This window comes from Oncorhynchus gorbuscha, unplaced genomic scaffold (assembly GCF_021184085.1).
Source record: "Oncorhynchus gorbuscha isolate QuinsamMale2020 ecotype Even-year unplaced genomic scaffold, OgorEven_v1.0 Un_scaffold_2708, whole genome shotgun sequence".
NCBI lineage: Eukaryota > Metazoa > Chordata > Actinopteri > Salmoniformes > Salmonidae > Oncorhynchus > Oncorhynchus gorbuscha.
In genome coordinates, this window is record NW_025747143.1 from 328 (window position 1) to 18,212 (window position 17,885).

Genomic DNA, 17,885 nt, shown 5'->3' on the forward strand with positions numbered 1-17,885 from the left:
GGAATAAACAAATGTACAGTCAATAACACAATAGGAAAAAATCTATAGTGTGTGTAAATGAGGTAAGATTAGGGAGGTAAGGCAGGGGTAAGACTTCATAAATACATCATGGTCCTCATGCTTGTCCCTTTGATTTGTGATGTAAGTTTTTTATGGCTATTTCTAGGATGATAAGGTAAGATAGTTATCAGTGAGTCAAATTGAATTAATTGAAAAGACTAGAAATGTTACAGATCTATACTGTGATGTGACAGCGACAGCGTCCGGTAGAAGCGAACTACAATACCAGAAAGAATAATGCAGTACTATGCTGAAACCGGCGTAGTGTTTGGTGGCGCTGTAGAGCTGCGATGTGTTTGTTGTCTCCGAAGACCCGTCAAGATGTCCATGGAAGATGATTTCATGTGCGCGACGATGAAGAAGATTATGATCTGGTAAGCGTAAGTTTACATAATACGTTTCTATTTTGTTTTTTGGATGTTTAATCAGAGCTGTTTCCTTAGCTAGTATATTTTCATTAGCTAGGTCGGAGCAGGGGAGTTAGTTATTAGGTAGCTAAACTACCTAGATAGATAAAGAAATCGTTAACGTTAGCATAAAGGCCAGGATAGCTGCAGAGTTGCTGCTAGTGCTAGCTAAGCTCGGCTGCTTGGCATGGGGGAAACTGAGTTTGCTATAGTATACTGAGTTAGCTTTACTCGTCAATTTATTATAGCATGTTATGTTACCATAGCTAGCCACAAAAATACAACCGTTTAGATAGCTAGGTGTAGATAACTACCCTGTGGCCGCGCATGCGCCGTTGCTGGTTAGAAGAAACAGCTAGTTACTTAGACTCATTAGTAAACAACTATGGCAAGCCGTTATCCCAGTCATAACATCTCTGTCACGTTATCAATTTTTGTTGTGTTAACTCATAGCCAGCTAACTTATGTCCTGAGTTTATGTCTCAACCCAGGAATATTCAGAGGACAGTAACTCAGAGCCAAATGTCGACTTGGAAAACCAGTACTACAATTCCAAAGCACTGAAGGAGGATGACCCCCAAAGCAGCTCTCAACAGCTTTCAGAAGGTGGGTACTGGCTACTCACTCGCTCCACTCACTCACAGATTGATGAGTGTACGATGGTAATGTATACTCTATTGGCAGGTATTGGAGCTGGAGGGAGAGAAGGAGAATGGGGTTCAAAGCCCTAAAACAGATGATCAAAATCAACTTCAAGCTAGTAAGAAATTAAATGCTCTGTGGTGTTGTCTCAAAATGTCTACTCTCCATCTCTGAGTCCGTATGATTAGTGCTTGTGAGTTTTTCTTTATGACATACTGTCATTCCACTGCAACTTCAATGCCCTGTCTCCTGTCGAACTGTGTGTGTCCTGCAGACCAACTTCCCAGAGATGATGTCTCGGTACAAGCAGCTGTTGACGCACATCAGGAGCGCTGTGACCAGAAACTACTCAGAGAAGTCCATCAACCCATCCTAGACTACATCTCCACCTCCAAACAGGTATAGACGCAATACCTGGAACTAGAAGAAAAGGGTTTTTGGCCTCAAAGCTCAGATCTTTATTTTCGCTCAAATCTCAAGTGATGTGAACTGTTTGTTATTCCATAAAAAAAAAACTTTTTATCAATATCAATTACTTACAACTTTTGTCTTATGTGGCCAATAAAGTTACTGACTCTGGGTCAGTCCTATTGGTATGAATGAAGTGGTGGCAGTGGTTCCATGTTCTACATGACTGAGGTGTTAATGTAGGCTGAGGTTCATGTTCTAGATGACTGAGGTGTTAATGTAGGCTGAGGTTCATGTTCTACATGACTGATGTGTTAATGTAGGCTGAGGTTCATGTTCTACATGACTGATGTGTTAATGTAGGCTGAGGTTCATGTTCTGGATGACTGAGGTGTTAATGTTGGCTGAGGTTCATGAGCTGGATGACTGAGGTGTTAATGTGCTGATCATGAGCTGGATGACTGAGGTGCACGTAGGCTGAGGTTCATGTTCTAGATGACTGAGGTGTTAATGTAGGCTGAGGTTCATGTTCTACATGACTGATGTGTTAATGTAGGCTGAGGTTCATGTTCTAGATGACTGAGGTGTTAACAGGCTGAGGTTCATGTTCTAGATGACTGAGGTGTTAATGTAGGCTGAGGTTCATGGGATGACTGAGGTGTTAATGTATGAGGTTCATGAGCTGGATGACTGTTAATGTAGGCTGGATGACTGAGGTGTTAATGTAGGCTGAGGTTCATGTTCTGGATGACAGGTGTTAATGTAGGCTGAGGTTCATGTTCTAGATGACTGAGGAGTTAATGTAGGCTGAGGTTCATGTTCTAGATGACTGAGGTGTTAATGTAGGCTGAGGTTCATGGTCTAGATGACTGAGGTGTTAATGTAGGCTGAGGTTCATGTTCTAGATGACTGAGGTGTTAATGTAGGCTGAGGTTCATGGTCTAGATGACTGAGGTGTTAATGTAGGCTGAGGTTCATGGTCTAGATGACTGAGGTGTTAATGTAGGCTGAGGTTCATGTTCTAGATGACTGAGGTGTTAATGTGGGCTGTGGTTGGTTGTTTTATGTGTCACAGATGGACCTGCTGCAGGAGTTTTATGAAACAACGCTGGACGCTCTGAAGGATGCCAAGAACGACAGACTCTGGTTCAAAACTAACACAAAGGTAGGGTGTGTCAAAATAATATCAGCTTTTTCCTAGTGTGCACTCAGTCACTACTTCCCACAAAAATCAAAAAGCAGTGGATTGGTGGAGTCAGGGACTAGTAATTTCCTCACAAATCAATAAAGTGAAGTGAACAAGTGAGAATTGGGACATATGCATGTAGTACACAATGTTTCTGTTTATTTCTATGGGTAGGACAATATCTGATCTGGCAGTTTGTCAGGCCTCTGTGTTTGGGATTTTCTAGAAGTTGTTGTTGTCTCTCAGCCTGTTTTAACTGTTGTCCTCTGGTTGTCTCTCAGCCTGTTAACTCGTCCTCGTCCTGTTAACTCTGGTTGTCTCTCAGCCTGTTAACTGTCGTCCTCTGGTTGTCTCTCAGCCTGTTAACTGTCGTCCTCTGGTTGTCTCTCAGCCTGTTAACTGTCATCCTTGTGTTGTCTCTCAGCCTGTTAACTGTCGTCCTCTGGTTGTCTCTCAGCCTGTTAACTAAAGTCCTCTTGTTGTCTCTCAGCCTGTTTTAACTAAAGTCCTCGTGTTGTCTCTCAGCCTGTTTTAACTAAAGTCCTCTGGTTGTCTCTCAGCCTGTTTTAACTAAAGTCCTCTGGTTGTCTCTCAGCCTGTTTTAACTAAAGTCCTCGTGTTGTCTCTCAGCTTGTTTTAACTAAAGTCCTCTGGTTGTCTCTCAGCCTGTTAACTGTCGTCTTTGTGTTGTCTCTCAGCCTGTTTTAACTAAAGTCCTCGTGTTGTCTCTCAGCTTGTTTTAACTAAAGTCCTCTGGTTGTCTCTCAGCTTGTTTTAACTAAAGTCCTCTGGTTGTCTCTCAGCCTGTTAACTGTCGTCTTTGTGTTGTCTCTCAGCCTGTTAACTGTCGTCCTCTGGTTGTCTCTCAGCCTGTTTTAACTGTCGTCCTCTGGTTGTCTCTCAGCCTGTTTTAACTGTCGTCCTCTGGTTGTCTCTCAGCCTGTTTTAACTGTCGTCCTTGTGTTGTCTCTCAGCCTGTTTTAACTGTCAGTCCTCTGGTTGTCTCTCAGCCTGTTTTAACTAAAGTCCTCTGGTTGTCTCTCAGCCTGTTTTAACTAAAGTCCTCTGGTTGTCTCTCAGCCTGTTTTAACTAAAGTCCTCTGGTTGTCTCTCAGCCTGTTTTAACTAAAGTCCTCTGGTTGTCTCTCAGCCTGTTTTAACTAAAGTCCTCTGGTTGTCTCTCAGCCTGTTTTAACTAAAGTCCTCTGGTTGTCTCTCAGCCTGTTTTAACTAAAGTCCTTGTTGTCTCTCAGCCTGTTTTAACTAAAGTCCTCTTGTTGTCTCTCAGCTGGGCAAGCTGTACCTGGAGAGGGAGGAATTTGGGAAGTTACAGAAGATCCTCAGACAGCTGCACCAATCCTGTCAGGTACAGTAAGACAGGTGGTAGTCTGAGACAACGCTTAGTCTGATGGGGTTTACACAGCCATCTGAGTAGCTAAGTTCCCAATATGGCTGCTAGCAGTATTTTTGTTGTTGTTGTATACTGGTATGATCTGTTATGTTGTATATCTATGTGCACTGGAGACAGATGATGTTGCATTTATATGGTATGTTATGTGTATATCTGATCTATTATGTGGTATATCTGTATCTATGTGCACTGCAGACAGACAATGTTGAAGATCTGTGGTCTGTTATGTGCATATCTGATCTGTTAAGTTCTATATCTATGTGCAGTGCAGACAAAGGATATTGGGGATCTATGGTCTTTTATGTGTGTGTGTGATCTGTAATGGTGTATATCTATGTCTCTCTCTAGACAGATGACGGGGAGGACGACCTAAAGAAAGGCACCCAGCTCCTGGAGATCTATGCTCTGGAGATCCAGATGTACACAGCCCAGAAGAACAACAAGAAGCTGAAGGCCCTGTATGAACAGTCCCTGCACATCAAGTCTGCTATCCCTCACCCACTCATTATGGGGAGTCATCAGGGGTGTGTTTCCCACCGTAGACAGATGAAACCCTGAAGGGTGGCATAGCTGTCAACATTATTATGCATATTTTACATTTATTGCATTGGAGCCACACACACAGCGGTTTACATTGAATAACTACATTGACCGTAGAAAAGAATCCTTCGAATAGTAATTCTATGGTTACGCCTTGTAAACTGACGTGTAGGAAACTCGGGAGGTTTGCCACTATCGTGGATAAACCGATAATATTGTATAAGATGGTAAAAAGATGTGTGTGTGTCAGTCACTGCGTGTGTTTATGTGATGTACTAACAGGCCTGTTCCTGTTTTGTCCTTCCCCAGAGTGTGGGGTAAGATGCACCTGAGAGAGGGGGAGTTTGAGAAGGCCCACACAGACTTCTTTTGAGGCGTTTAAGAACTACGATGAGTCAGGCAGCCCCAGGAGAACCACCTGTCTGAAGTACCTGGTGCTGGCCAACATGCTCATGAAGTCTGGAATCAACCCTTTCGACTCACAGGAGGTACAACACTCATTCAATTCAGTTTAGTTTAAGTCCAGTTAATTTAAATGTTATTTATCCCCTTAGAGCAATTACTAACATTATCATTATGGAACCATACATGTGGTGGATGCATCCCGTACCTTTATATTGTTGGAGGCAACATTGCATTAATCACATTCAAATCACCTGCAGCAAACACTGCTTGATAAAGTGTTGTATTACAGTGCCTGTTCTTATTGTGTTTTTCTGTGACAGGCCAAACCCTATAAAAACGACCCAGAGATCTTGGCCATGACAAATCTAGTAAGGTAAGAGCATGTGTGTGTTTCTAGTCATCCATGGCGGTGTTGCTGATATTTTTAGGGGTAGAAAGCCAAGGCATCAGTTAAAACAATAACGTCACTATGTACAACCTATTTCCACTTATTTGTGCTGAGTTGTCAGTCGAACCCAAACTGTTATTGTTTTACATCACATATAAGTGGTTGATGGAGGTGAAACATAGTGAAGATACCCTTTAACCACGGGTTCAGCTGTGGCGTTTCTTCGACCTCATTTATGATCAGTCTGGGATCCACGACACAGAGGGTCTGCTCTGTGATTTTGATGCAATTGCAGAAGGAAATGGAACCGCTCCTAGGCTGTGGCTCTGACACCTGTCTCTCAAATGTAAACAAGGCTGAGGCCTCCGTGAGCTCGTGTTTGTTTCCCAGACGATGACTGGTTGACAGGTGTAGTTGGAGAGGGGTTTCTGGTATGTCTGCTCTGAACAGTGTGAGAAGCATGAATGCCCTACCGTTCACGGGCTCCACATTCCTTAACACAGCGGATGCTGGATTGAATGGCATCGACCATAAAAAGCCCATTTTGAAAGCCATTTGCTCTTTAGCTCTGGTCTCCTCCCTTAACACCATGGGACCACGCAGCCATCATACTGCTCAGGAAGGAGACGCCTTGTGTCCTCCTAGAGATGAACGTACTTTGGTGCGAAAAGTATAAATCAATCCCAGAACAACAGCAAAGGACCTGTGAAGATGCTGGAGGAAACAGGTACAAAAGTATCTGTATCCACAGTAAAACGAGTCCTATATCAGCATAACCTGAAAGGCCGCTTCGGCAAGGAAGAAGTCACTGCTCCAAACCGCCATAAAAGCCAGACTACGGTTTGCAACTGCACATGGGGACAAAGATCATACTTTTTGGAGAAATGTCCTCTAGTCTGATGAAACAATAATAACTGTTTGGCCATAATGACCATCACTATGTTTGGAGGAAAAAGGAGGAGGCTTGTAAGGCTTAAGAACACCATCCCAACCGTACACAGGGGTGGCAGCATCATGTTGTTGGGGTACTTTGCTGCAGGTGGGACTGGTGCACTTCACAAAATAGATGGCATTATGAGGAAGGACACTGTGGATATATTGAAGCAAACATCTCAAGACATCAGTCAAGAAGTTAAAGCTTGGTCACAAATGAGTCTTCCAAATGGACAATGACCCCAAGCATACTTCTAAAGTTGTGGCAAAATGGCTTAAGGACAACAAAGTCAAGGTATTGAAAAAATCGTGTGTGAGCAAGGAGGCCTACAAACCTGACTCAATTACACCAGCTCTGTCAGGAGGAATGGGCCAAAATTCACTCCAACTTATTGTGGGAAGCTTGTGGAAGGCTACCCAAAACGTTTGACCTTAGTTAGACAATTTAAAGGCAATGCTACCAAATTCTAATTGAGTGTATGTAAGCTTCTGACCCACTGGGAATGTGATGAAAGAAAAGCTGAAATAAATCACTCTCTACTATTATTCTATAGACATTATAGACATTTCACATTCTTAAAATAAAGTGGTGATCCTAACTGACCTAAAACAGGTAATTATTGCAACGATTAAATGTCAGGAATTGTGAAAAGTAAGAATAAATGTATTTGGCTAAGGTGTATGAAAACTTCTGGCTTCAACTGTCTGTCATTATTTTATGGATTGTAATGTCATTATTCTAACCCAGTGACTGTTCTACTGTTGTGTGTCTACTCAGCTCCTATCAGAATAATGACATCACAGAGTTTGAGAAGATACTGAAGACCAACCATAGCAGTATCATGGATGACCCCTTCATCAGAGAACACATAGAGGGTGAGTGGTGTTTTGTGCCTGTGTGTATATGTGTGGGCTTTTCTACATTTGTTGATGAACGACATGGAAGTGCCATTGCATTGAAGATTCCAGGTTTCAACAAACCTGAGACAAACTGTACCAGTATCTGCATATTGAGATGATGTGCCCTGGTGGACGGGTGAGGGTGCCCTGGTGGACGGGGTGAGGGTGCCCTGGTGGACGGGTGAGGGTGCCCTGGTGGACGGGGTGAGGGTGCCCTGGTGGACGGGGTGAGGGTGCCCTGGGTGGACGGGGTGAGTGTGCCCTGTGGACGGGGTGAGGGTGCCCTGGGGGACGGGGTGAGGGTGAGGTGCCCTGGTGGACGGGGTGAGGGTGCCCTGGACGGGCGAGGGTGGACGGGGTGAGGGTGCCCTGGTGGACGGGGTGAGGGGTGCCCGGGGTGGTGGACGGGGTGAGGGTGCCCTGGTGGACGGGGTGAGGGTGCCCCTGGTGGACGGGGTGAGGGTGCCCTGGTGGACGGGGTGAGGGTGCCCTGGGTGGACGGGGTGGAGAGGTGCCCTGGTGGACGGGTGAGCGTGCCCTGGTGGACGGGGTGAGGGTGCCCTGAAGAGACTCTGATCAGTGCTGTTTTGTCTGATTTTCCAGAGCTGCTATGGAACATCAGGACCCAGGTCCTTATCGCGCTCATCAAGCCTTACACTAGAATACACATCCCATTCATCTCTAAGGTAAGTCTGAGGACAGCACTGGCATGTGGACTAACTAGCCTGGTCCCAGATCTGTTTGTGTGCTTTTTTGCCAATTCATATGGTCATTGGCATGATGATTTTTACAATAAGAGTTGGTAGGACAGCACAAACACATCTGAGACCAGGCTAGAGTTAATCATTGACTTCACTGTGTGTATTGATAATGTATCTGATAATGAACTTTGCTGAGTAGATCATGTATTTATTAGGTCACTGATGTTGCTGTTTGGATTGATCAAAGTGTAACGCCCCTGTGTTCTGTCTCCTCTGTCTCAGAGCTGAACATAGATGTTTGTGACGTGGAGAGTTTGTTGGTGCAGTGCATATTGGACAAGTAAGTTTGTCCTAGACATGCATATGATCTGTGGCCCAAACTACCATTTAGGAGTGTAGAATCCACTGTTAGGAAAAGTTTTTTGCATCAAACAGACATTCACGCCATGGAAGACTTGTATGTTTTCTCGAGACTCTTCCGTATTTCTATGAGGCTGAATACCTCTTATATACGACACCGAGTGCTCTTCCATTGACAGACTGACCAGGTGAAAGCTATGACCCCTTATTTCACTTGTTAAATCCACTTCAGTCAGTGTAGATGAAGGGGATGAGACTGGTTAAAGAAGGATTTTAAAGCCTTGAGACATGGATCGCTGATGGTTTCCTGTGTGTATCAGGATGGTCCACCACCCAAAAGGACATCCAGCCTACTTGACACAACTGTGGGAAGGAAACATTGGATTCAACATGTACAGCATCCCTTTCGACACCTTGTAGAGTCCAGTCCCTGATGAATTGAGGCTGTTCTGAGGGCCAAAGGGCGAAGGGTGCAACTCTATATTAGGAAGGTGTTCCTAATGTTTTGTGCTCTAGGGCTTACCCCATTTAGTCCATTGTTTGGTCAATAGGCTGTTGGTGGACCAGGATCTTTTTTCAGTCGAGTAGTGGCAAATATATTCTAAAGAATGATGACACACGAGACACCTGTCTGATTCACTCCTGTCTGACTGGACTAATCCATTGCAGGCAGCGGGATGGTACACCAGTATCACCAGCAGTACATTTACCATAAATGACCAACATTTCATATCTTTTTTTAATTTATTTTTATTTCACTTTATTTAACCAGGTAGGCTAGTTGAGAACAAGTTCTCATTTGCAACTGCGACCTGGCCAAGATAAAGCATATAGCAGTGTGAACAGACAACACAGAGTTACACATGGAGTAAACAATTAACAAGTCAATAACACAGTAGAAAAAAAGGGAGTCTATATACATTGTGTGCATGAGGTAGGCGAATAATTACAATTTTGCAGATTAACACTGGAGTGATAAATGATCAGATGGTCATGTACAGGTAGAGATATTGGTGTGCAAAAAAGCAGAAAAGTAAATAAATTAAAACAGTATGGGGATGGGGTAGATAAAATTGGGTGGGCTATTTAATGATAGACTATGTACAGCTGCAGCGATCGGTTAGCTGCTCAGATAGCAGATGTTTGAAGTTTGTGAGGGAGATAAAGTCTCCAACTTCAGCGATTTTTGCAATTCTTTCCAGTCACAGGCAGCAGAGTACTGGAACGTAAAGGCAGCCAAATGAGGTGTTGGCTTAGGGATGATCAGTGAGATACACCTGCTGGAGCTGCCGTGCTACGGATGGGTGTTGCCATCGTGACCAGTGAACTGAGATAAGGCGGAGCTTTACCTAGCATGGACTTGTAGATGACCTGGAGCCAGTGGGTCTGGCGACGAATATGTAGTGAGGGCCAGCCGACTAGAGCATACAAGTCGCAGTGGTGGGTGGTATAAGGTGCTTTAGTGACAAAACGGATGGCACTGTGATAAACTGCATCCAGTTTGCTGAGTAGAGTGTTGGAAGTAATTTTGTAGATGACATCGCCGAAGTCGAGGATCGGTAGGATAGTCAGTTTTACTAGGGTAAGTTTGGCGGCGTGAGTGAAGGAGGCTTTGTTGCGGAATAGAAAGCTGACTCTTGATTTGATTTTGGATTGAGATGTTTGAAATGAGTCTGGAAGGAGAGTTTACAGTCTAGCCAGACACCTAGGTACTTATAGATGTCCACATATTCAAGGTTGGAACCATCCTGGGTGGGGATGCTGGTCAGGCGTGCGGGTGCAGGCAGCGAACGGTTGAATAGCATGCATGTGGTTTTTTACTAGTGTTTAAGAGCAGTTGGAGGCCACAGAAGGAGTGTTATGGCATTGAAGCTCGTTTGGAGGTCTACATTGTTTGGTTACTGTCATTTATTTGAATGCGTTCACAATATTATTATTCCAGTCTTACCGTTGTCATTGTAGGAATGGACATTGTTAGCCGAGTGTGTGCCAATTTGGGGATCGGATAGTATTTCTGATTGTCTTAACTCCCCATCACTGTGGAGCTTCTCAAATAAATGTTTTCTTCGCCTTCAACAGCAAGTAAACAAAGTCTGTTTTTACATCCATTGAGAATGAAAATAGTTTCTCAACGTAGCCTATTTAAAAAATATTTCCAGCTCTTTCGATAACCACTGGCATGAAAGAGGGGAAAAATGTAATTACCTGATCGGGTGGAAACGTCATAAAGGCCCACCTGATTACTTCATGTGATTTTATAGGAGATTTATTTTTATCAGGATTTTTTTTTTCTACCTGCGGGCTGCAGTGTTTTCATTTGTTGGCATTATGTAGGCTATTTTTACCTATTGGCAATAGAAGCTTTTTTCATTAGGTATAATTCTTATTGACCACATGACATTGATTTTGAGATTTGAAGACTTTATTATAAATTAAACTGTTTTACAAAAATGTGCATATTAAAATCATAACTGGCACGCAGATCAGTAGAAATTATATAATAACTTTCCAATCCACATAGAAAAGGGTGATGACCGTTGGTGTAGCTTATTACAGGCTACTTCAGGAGCCTTCCATCCAGAAGCTGCAGAGGCCAGCAGCAGCGGGAAGAGGAGGGTCTGGTTGGGAATAGGTTTTTGTCTTTCTGGTTAGGCTATATTGATCTCTGGCTCCTCTTTGGTAATTTGTGTCTTTATTTTTAATTGCAGTGCTTTAAAGCATCAGACATGCTCAGTAGTCAACATATAGTTGATTTTATTCTAACAATAGGGTGTGTCTATATATGTAAAAATAAACAAACTATTTTTGTTGTTGTTGGGACAGCCCTAGTATACTCAGTGGTCCTCTGTAGCTCAGTTGGTAGAGCATGGCGCTTGTAACACCAGGGTAGTGGGTTCGATTCCCGGGACCACCATACGTAGAATGTATGCACACATGACTGTAAGTGGCTTTTGGATAAAAGCGCCTGCTAAATGGCATATATATTATTATATTATAGTGTACCTGGCTGACAGAGGCATCACAAGACGAAGCAAAGCATGTTTCTTGTGCATGTGTGTTAAGACATGTTTAGGTCTACTACGTGGGATCATTTGAATTTCTCAGTTCCTCATAGTTTCCACCCTGCACCTTGAGGAATGCAGGAGGCCAGCATGAGTCTGTCTGTCTCTCTCTCTCTCTCTGTCTCCCCCTGTCTCTGGTGCTATTCTTCCCTGTTTAATTTATTGCAGATCTGTCATTTATTACTGGTTTCATTATTTAGTTTAGAAGTAGTGTATTGCACACATTCAGTAACTTGCAGGCTACATGAAGTAAACTGATGAAAGATACCTGTAAACTGTTGATTGCTCCCGCAGTTTTATTGTGCAACGTTTTGACCCAAAAGGTCCTTGTCAGCCGGATCAAGATCTATTGATCAAAACGTTGGGCAAATAAAACTTTGGGAGAAATCAACAGTTTGCGGGTATCTTATCTAGTATGTCTTTATTATTTCCATGCTACTGTAGCAGACTGCTGTGCATTGTTTACTACCCTCAGCCTGATCAGATCTACAGCCAGTCAACTGGAACAGTTGACATTTGACACTGCATTCCCACTGTTGTCACGGAGCTCAACAGAATATGTACTGTATGTAGTGAAATGTGGAGGTGGTGGAATGTGTTCATCAGAAAGCTTAGTGTAGATGTGATAATTGGTTGAGAGAGAGTACAAATATCAGTGGTTCGGGTGCTTGACAGAAACCAAACAGTGAAAGAAGTTCAACAATGACTCCAGCTAATGCTATCCACAGTGATTTGTGTCATTTGAACCATAATCAAATGCAAATATTGATGTTGTTGATCCCATTTTTATATAAAAATGCATTGTTTTATACAATATTGTTTCATCCATTTCTAAATGTTTTCCTGACCAAGATGGAAAGAATGTTTAGTCATGTTGCTAGGATGCCAATGTCCATTCTTGTGTTGTATTTATTGAACCATTGTTCTGTTCTCTCTTGTGCTGTGGTTTCCTCCCCTGTAGCACCATCCAAGGCCGTATCGACCAGGTCAACCAGCTGTTGGAGCTAGACTACCAGAAGAGAGGAGGGCGCGCTACACTGCCTTAGACAAATGGACTAAACAACTCAACTCTCTCAACCAAGCCATCGTCAGCAAACTCACATGATTCTGACTGATGTGACAATGGACAGCACTGAAAGATAGGAAGGAGAATCTCCATCAACTGTTCCAATGTGTCAGAATAGAAACCAGACGATCCAGTGTGGATGGGCTGAGCGGAGAGGAGCTCCACAGCAGCACAGAGATGTTTTGTGATCTAACACTGCGTTTCCTAGAGAAGGAGATATACTGCTTTCTAGAAGACATCAGCGCTCTTTAAGGGACATCTCGGTTTACGTCAAGCCCTTCGTGTTTGTTTTTCACAAGACTTTAGTAGAATGATTTAAGAAATATCACTGTCAACACCTTTTTAAAAGTGCTGTATTTTTTTGTGGTTGGCAGTTTGAGTACAATAACACAATGGTTTATTAGTGCCTGTTGACTGGCAGCTGGTGTTGGGAAACCTTTTTCACAACATGTAGCGGCAGCATTGCATTCACGTTGGCTGTTGTGAATAAAACAAACTAATGTTCTCCAACTGTGTTTACTGTATATGACATTTCTATGTAGGTCTAGATACCGTCTACCTTTTAGCTCTCATGCTAACATTGGTTCCATACTATATTATTTGTAAATATCGGTATTATTTGGTAGTTGCAAACAGACTCCTGTTCTTAGTGTTAGTCAATTGTTTGTGTGCAGAAAGTTATGAATAGATAGATAGATTCACTCCCATCACTGAAAATGTATGTCATCCATCACATTGCATACAGAACAGTAGCAAAGCAGAAATCTGTTAGAATTATTATCCAAAAGTTGATTCAGTGTTGTAGGCTAGACATACAGTTGAAGTCGGAAGTTTACATACACTTTGGTTGTAGCAATTAAAACTCGTTTTTCAACCACTCGACAAATTTCTTGTTAACAAACTATAGTTTTGGCAAGTCGGTCAGGACATCTACTTTGTGCATGACACAAGTCATTTTTCTAACAATTGTTTACAGACTAATTATTTAACTTATAATTCACTGTATCACAATTCCAGTGGGTCGTAAGCTTACATACACTAAGTTGACTGTGCCTTTAGCTTGAGAATTCCAAAAAATGATGTCATGGCTTTGAAGCTTCTGATAGGCTAATTGACATAATTTGAGTCAATTGGAGGTGTACCTGTGGATGTATTTCAAGGCCTGCTCTCAAACTCAGTGCCTCGCCTCTTTGCTTGAAATCATGGGTAAATCAAAAGAAATCAGCCAAGACCTCAGAAAAATAATTGTTAACCTCTGCAAGTCTGGTTCATCCTTGGGAGAAATGTCCAAACGCTTGAAAGTACCACGTTCATCTGTACAAACAATAGTATGCAAGTATAAACACCATGGGCCCACGCAGCTGTTATACCGCTCAGGAAGAAGATGCGTTTTGTCTCCTAGAGATGAACGTACTTTGGTGCGAAACGTGCAAATCAATCTCAGAACAACAGCAAAGGACCTTGTGAAGATGCTGGAGGAAACGGGTCAAAAGTATCTATATCCACAGTAAAACAAGTCCTATATCGACATAACCTGAAAGGCCGCTCAGCAAGGAAGAAGCCACTACTCCAAAACTGTCATGTAAAAGCCAGACTACGGTTTGCAATTGCACACAGGGACAAAGATCAAACTTTTTGGAGAAATGTCCTCTGGTCTGATGAAACAAAAATAGAACTGTTTGGCCATAATGACCATCACTATGTTTGGAGGAAAAGGAGGAGGCTTGCAAACTGAAGAACACCATCCCAACCATGAAGCACGGGGGTGGCAGCATCATGTTGTGGGAGTGCTTTGCTGCAGGAGGGACTGGTGCACTTCACAAAATAGGGAGGAAAATTATGTGGATAAATTGAAGCAACATCTCAAGACATCAGTCAGGAAGTTAGAGCTTGGTCACAAATGGGTCTTCCAAATGGACAATGACCCCAAGCATACTTCGAAAGTTGTGCCAAAATGGCTTGAGGACAACAAAGTCAAGGTATTGGAGTGGCCATCACAAAGCCCTGACCTCAATCCCATTGAAGATTTGTGGGCAGAACTGAAAAAGTGTGTATGAGCAAGGAGGCCTACAAACCTGACTCAGTTACACCAGCTCTGTCAGGAGGATTGGGCAAAATTCACCCCACTTATTGTGGGAAGCTTGTGGAAGGCTACCCAAAACGTTTGACCCAAGTTAAACAATTTAAAGGCAATGCTACCAAATACTAATTGAGTGTATGTAAAATTCTGACCCACTGGGAATGTGATTAAAGAAATAAAAGCTGAAATAAATCACTCTACTATTATTCTGACATTTCACATTCTTAAAATAAAGTGGCAATCCTAACGGACCTAAAACAGGTAATTTTACTAGGATTAAATGTCAGGAATTGTGAAAAACTGAGTTTAAATTACTGCAGCTGCTTTACGCAACAAAAAAATATATACTTTTTGCACAGTAGGCCTATTTATCCTGGTCCTTCAAATCTTATCAGTGACAGACGCCGAAGGCAAAGACGAACATTGTGTGAGACTGTGGGCTTTCCGTCCCGGATGACCATCCCCTCTGCCATTCCATTCCTACGTTGACACATTCAGAGCTAGCCGAGCTAGCTAGGCAGCAACAGTTCAACTAGGCAGAGGTAAAACAGGGTGTGTTTCACACAAATGGCTCAACATTTACAATGAAGAAAATTAAATCACCTATATCTTGACGACCACTGCGTGCTCAATGACGGTCTGCCGCGGTCTCAGCGATTGACATGGACTCTTGTGATAAGGTAAAGACGGATTTTCTCTGCGAAGTAATGACGGAACCGATTATGTCTGGTAACGGCACAACTAGCTTTAGTTAGCTAATGGGAATATGAAGCTAGCTAGCTAGGCCCAAAACGTATCTGCAGGTAACAATGTCCCTTTTAATGTTTTAGAAGTGTCCGTGAGTTTATCCGATGTTTGATTATTGTCAATGATTTGTCATCTAACGAGATCACTACGCGTACTAGGCATGCGTGTAAGTAAAGACAAGTGAACTAGCTAACTAGCCAGTTAGCTAAGCAGCTTTATACGCTTGTCATTTTGGATGGCCAATATCTCATCTGTTCTCCCTGATATGCTGATCTATGTACTAGATATGTTTTAATTGAGGCTAACTGTATTGATAATCTAACTAAACTAGTTACAGTACCTATACCGTCACAACGTGTTGACATTAATGACCGTTCATGTCAACATATCGGTTGACATGAACTGACTTAGCTATCTGGTAAACTTTGATGTTTGACACACCGTTAAATAACTAGCTAGATAGTTATTATAATACGGACCAGGGTAAGTTAACTAGCTAGGTAGTGACCAGTTACCAGAAACCTCCAGTCTGCAGTGAGTGTGTGGTAGATTGTTGACAACTAACTAGCCCGCTGATTCGCTCTGGAGGAATGTCCGGTTCTTTTGCATTTGAATCGCATTCCATTGAGTGACTCCTGCTGCGCATAGGGCAACTTAACTATGATGCAAGTTAGCTACTCTATTATGTGGTCTAACTTACTGTAAGTGCCCATTTAAAATGTCATATTTTAGGCTTAATTCCATGACAGTATATGGCACCATAGTTTAGGCCACAGAGGGCTGCCATCTAGTATACTGCAGGGTATTGTTTTCAGCTGGCTATTTCTTGAACTGAGTTGTTGGTTAAGGGTTTGACAGTAAGCATTTCACAGTAAGGTCGACACCTGTTGTAATCGGCGCGAAAATGTGATTTGATTTGGATGAAGTCCTCCTGTGTCACCATCAGATGCCACATCGGCTGAGTTTTGGTCCACAGTGATGTGATGATGGTGCATGGGAGACTCAAGGACCCAAGATGGTTTCATGCTTGTGATATATTTTTCAAAATGTAGTGTACATGCACACACTGGAGCTCGCTCATCCACCCACCACTCTATTGCTCCCTCTCTTGCCCCCTCCCATTCAACAACAGTGAAAGAACAATACAACTTCTCTCTTTCCAGCTGAGAATGTTAGAAGACAATGAATCGGAGACAAAAGCTTGAATGGATAAAGGGTTTGATGGTTGATGGCCCAGTAGTCCCACCCAGTTTTGCCAGGCCAGTGCTGCCCTGGCTTTTTCACCACACATCTGGAGCTGAGCTCCACTTATAGAAGCAATTAGGGTTAAGTGCCTTACTCTAGGGCACATCTACAGATTTTTCACCTAGTCGGTTCGGGATTCGAACCAGCGAACTTTCAGGGTGACTGGCCTTACCCTCTAACCGCTAGGCTACCTGCTAATGCATCTTCCATAATCGCTGCTATTCTCTCTCTTCCTCGCTCTAACACGCATACACACACACACACGTCAACCTGCAGCCTTTTCCACAATCGCTGCTATTCTCTCTCTTCCTCGCTCTAACACGCATACACACACACACACGTCAACCTGCAGCCTTTTCCATAATCGCTGCTATTCTCACTCACATCCCAGGCGCTAATCAATCACATACAACTCCGTCTGAACAAACAACCTACACCTTCACACCAGCGGAATGGAGAATGGCACCCAGAGTTAAAGAACCCAGACCTGGACACAGCCAGGGACTTCCTGGCTGAATCTCCCCCAGCCAGGGCATACATGTTTGGAGTCTCCTTTCCCTGGTGGACTAGGGCTGGAGTCCTATAGTAACTGACTCTGTTGTAGCTAGTTGTGTAATTGGCTTATCCTGGTTGGGCCACCATCCTCACTCCTCAACTGATCCTCTCAGGCCTAATCCTGTAACTGTCTCCCCTGTCACCTATAGCCAGGCCTACCTCCTGTAACGTCACCTATAGCCAGGCCTACCTCCTGTAACGTCACCTATAGCTAGCCAGGCCTACTTCCTGTAAAAGTCACCTATAACGTCACCTAGCCAGGCCTACTTCCTGTAAAGTCACCTATAGCTAGCCAGGCCTACTTCCTGTAACGTCACCTATAGCTAGCCAGGCCTACCTCCTGTAACGTCACCTATAGCTAGCCAGGCCTACTTCCTGTAAAGTCACCTATAGCTAGCCAGGCCTACTTCCTGTAAAGTCACCTATAGCTAGCCAGGCCTACTTCCCTGCTAGCCAGGCCTACTTCCTGTAACGTCCTTTATACAAAGTAGCCAACCCCGTCACCTAAAGTTTAAATTTACCAACCTCTCCTCTATCAGCATCCTTGTCATCTAAAGTAACACAACCAACCCCTCTGTTTTGTGTAACTAACTTCACGTAATTATCTAAAGTAACCAGCTCTCTTTAGAGTAGTCCTAACCATCAAACCTCATATGGAAACAAATCATGGTTAATTTAAAATGTCATATTTTTCACTAGGCTTAATTCCATGACAGTATATGGCACCATAGTTTAGGCCACAGAAGACTGCCATCTAGTATACTGCAGGGTATTGTTTTCAGCTGGCTA

The 17,885-nt window shown here is 43.2% G+C and overlaps 2 pseudogenes; both read left to right on the forward strand.

The window, feature by feature from the left end:
• The first annotated feature begins 387 nt into the window (after positions 1 to 387).
• Positions 388 to 12,979, forward strand: LOC124026374 (annotated as a pseudogene).
• Positions 12,980 to 14,958: 1,979 nt separating this feature from the next.
• Positions 14,959 to 17,885, forward strand: part of LOC124026373 — a 52,478-nt pseudogene continuing 49,551 nt past the window's right edge.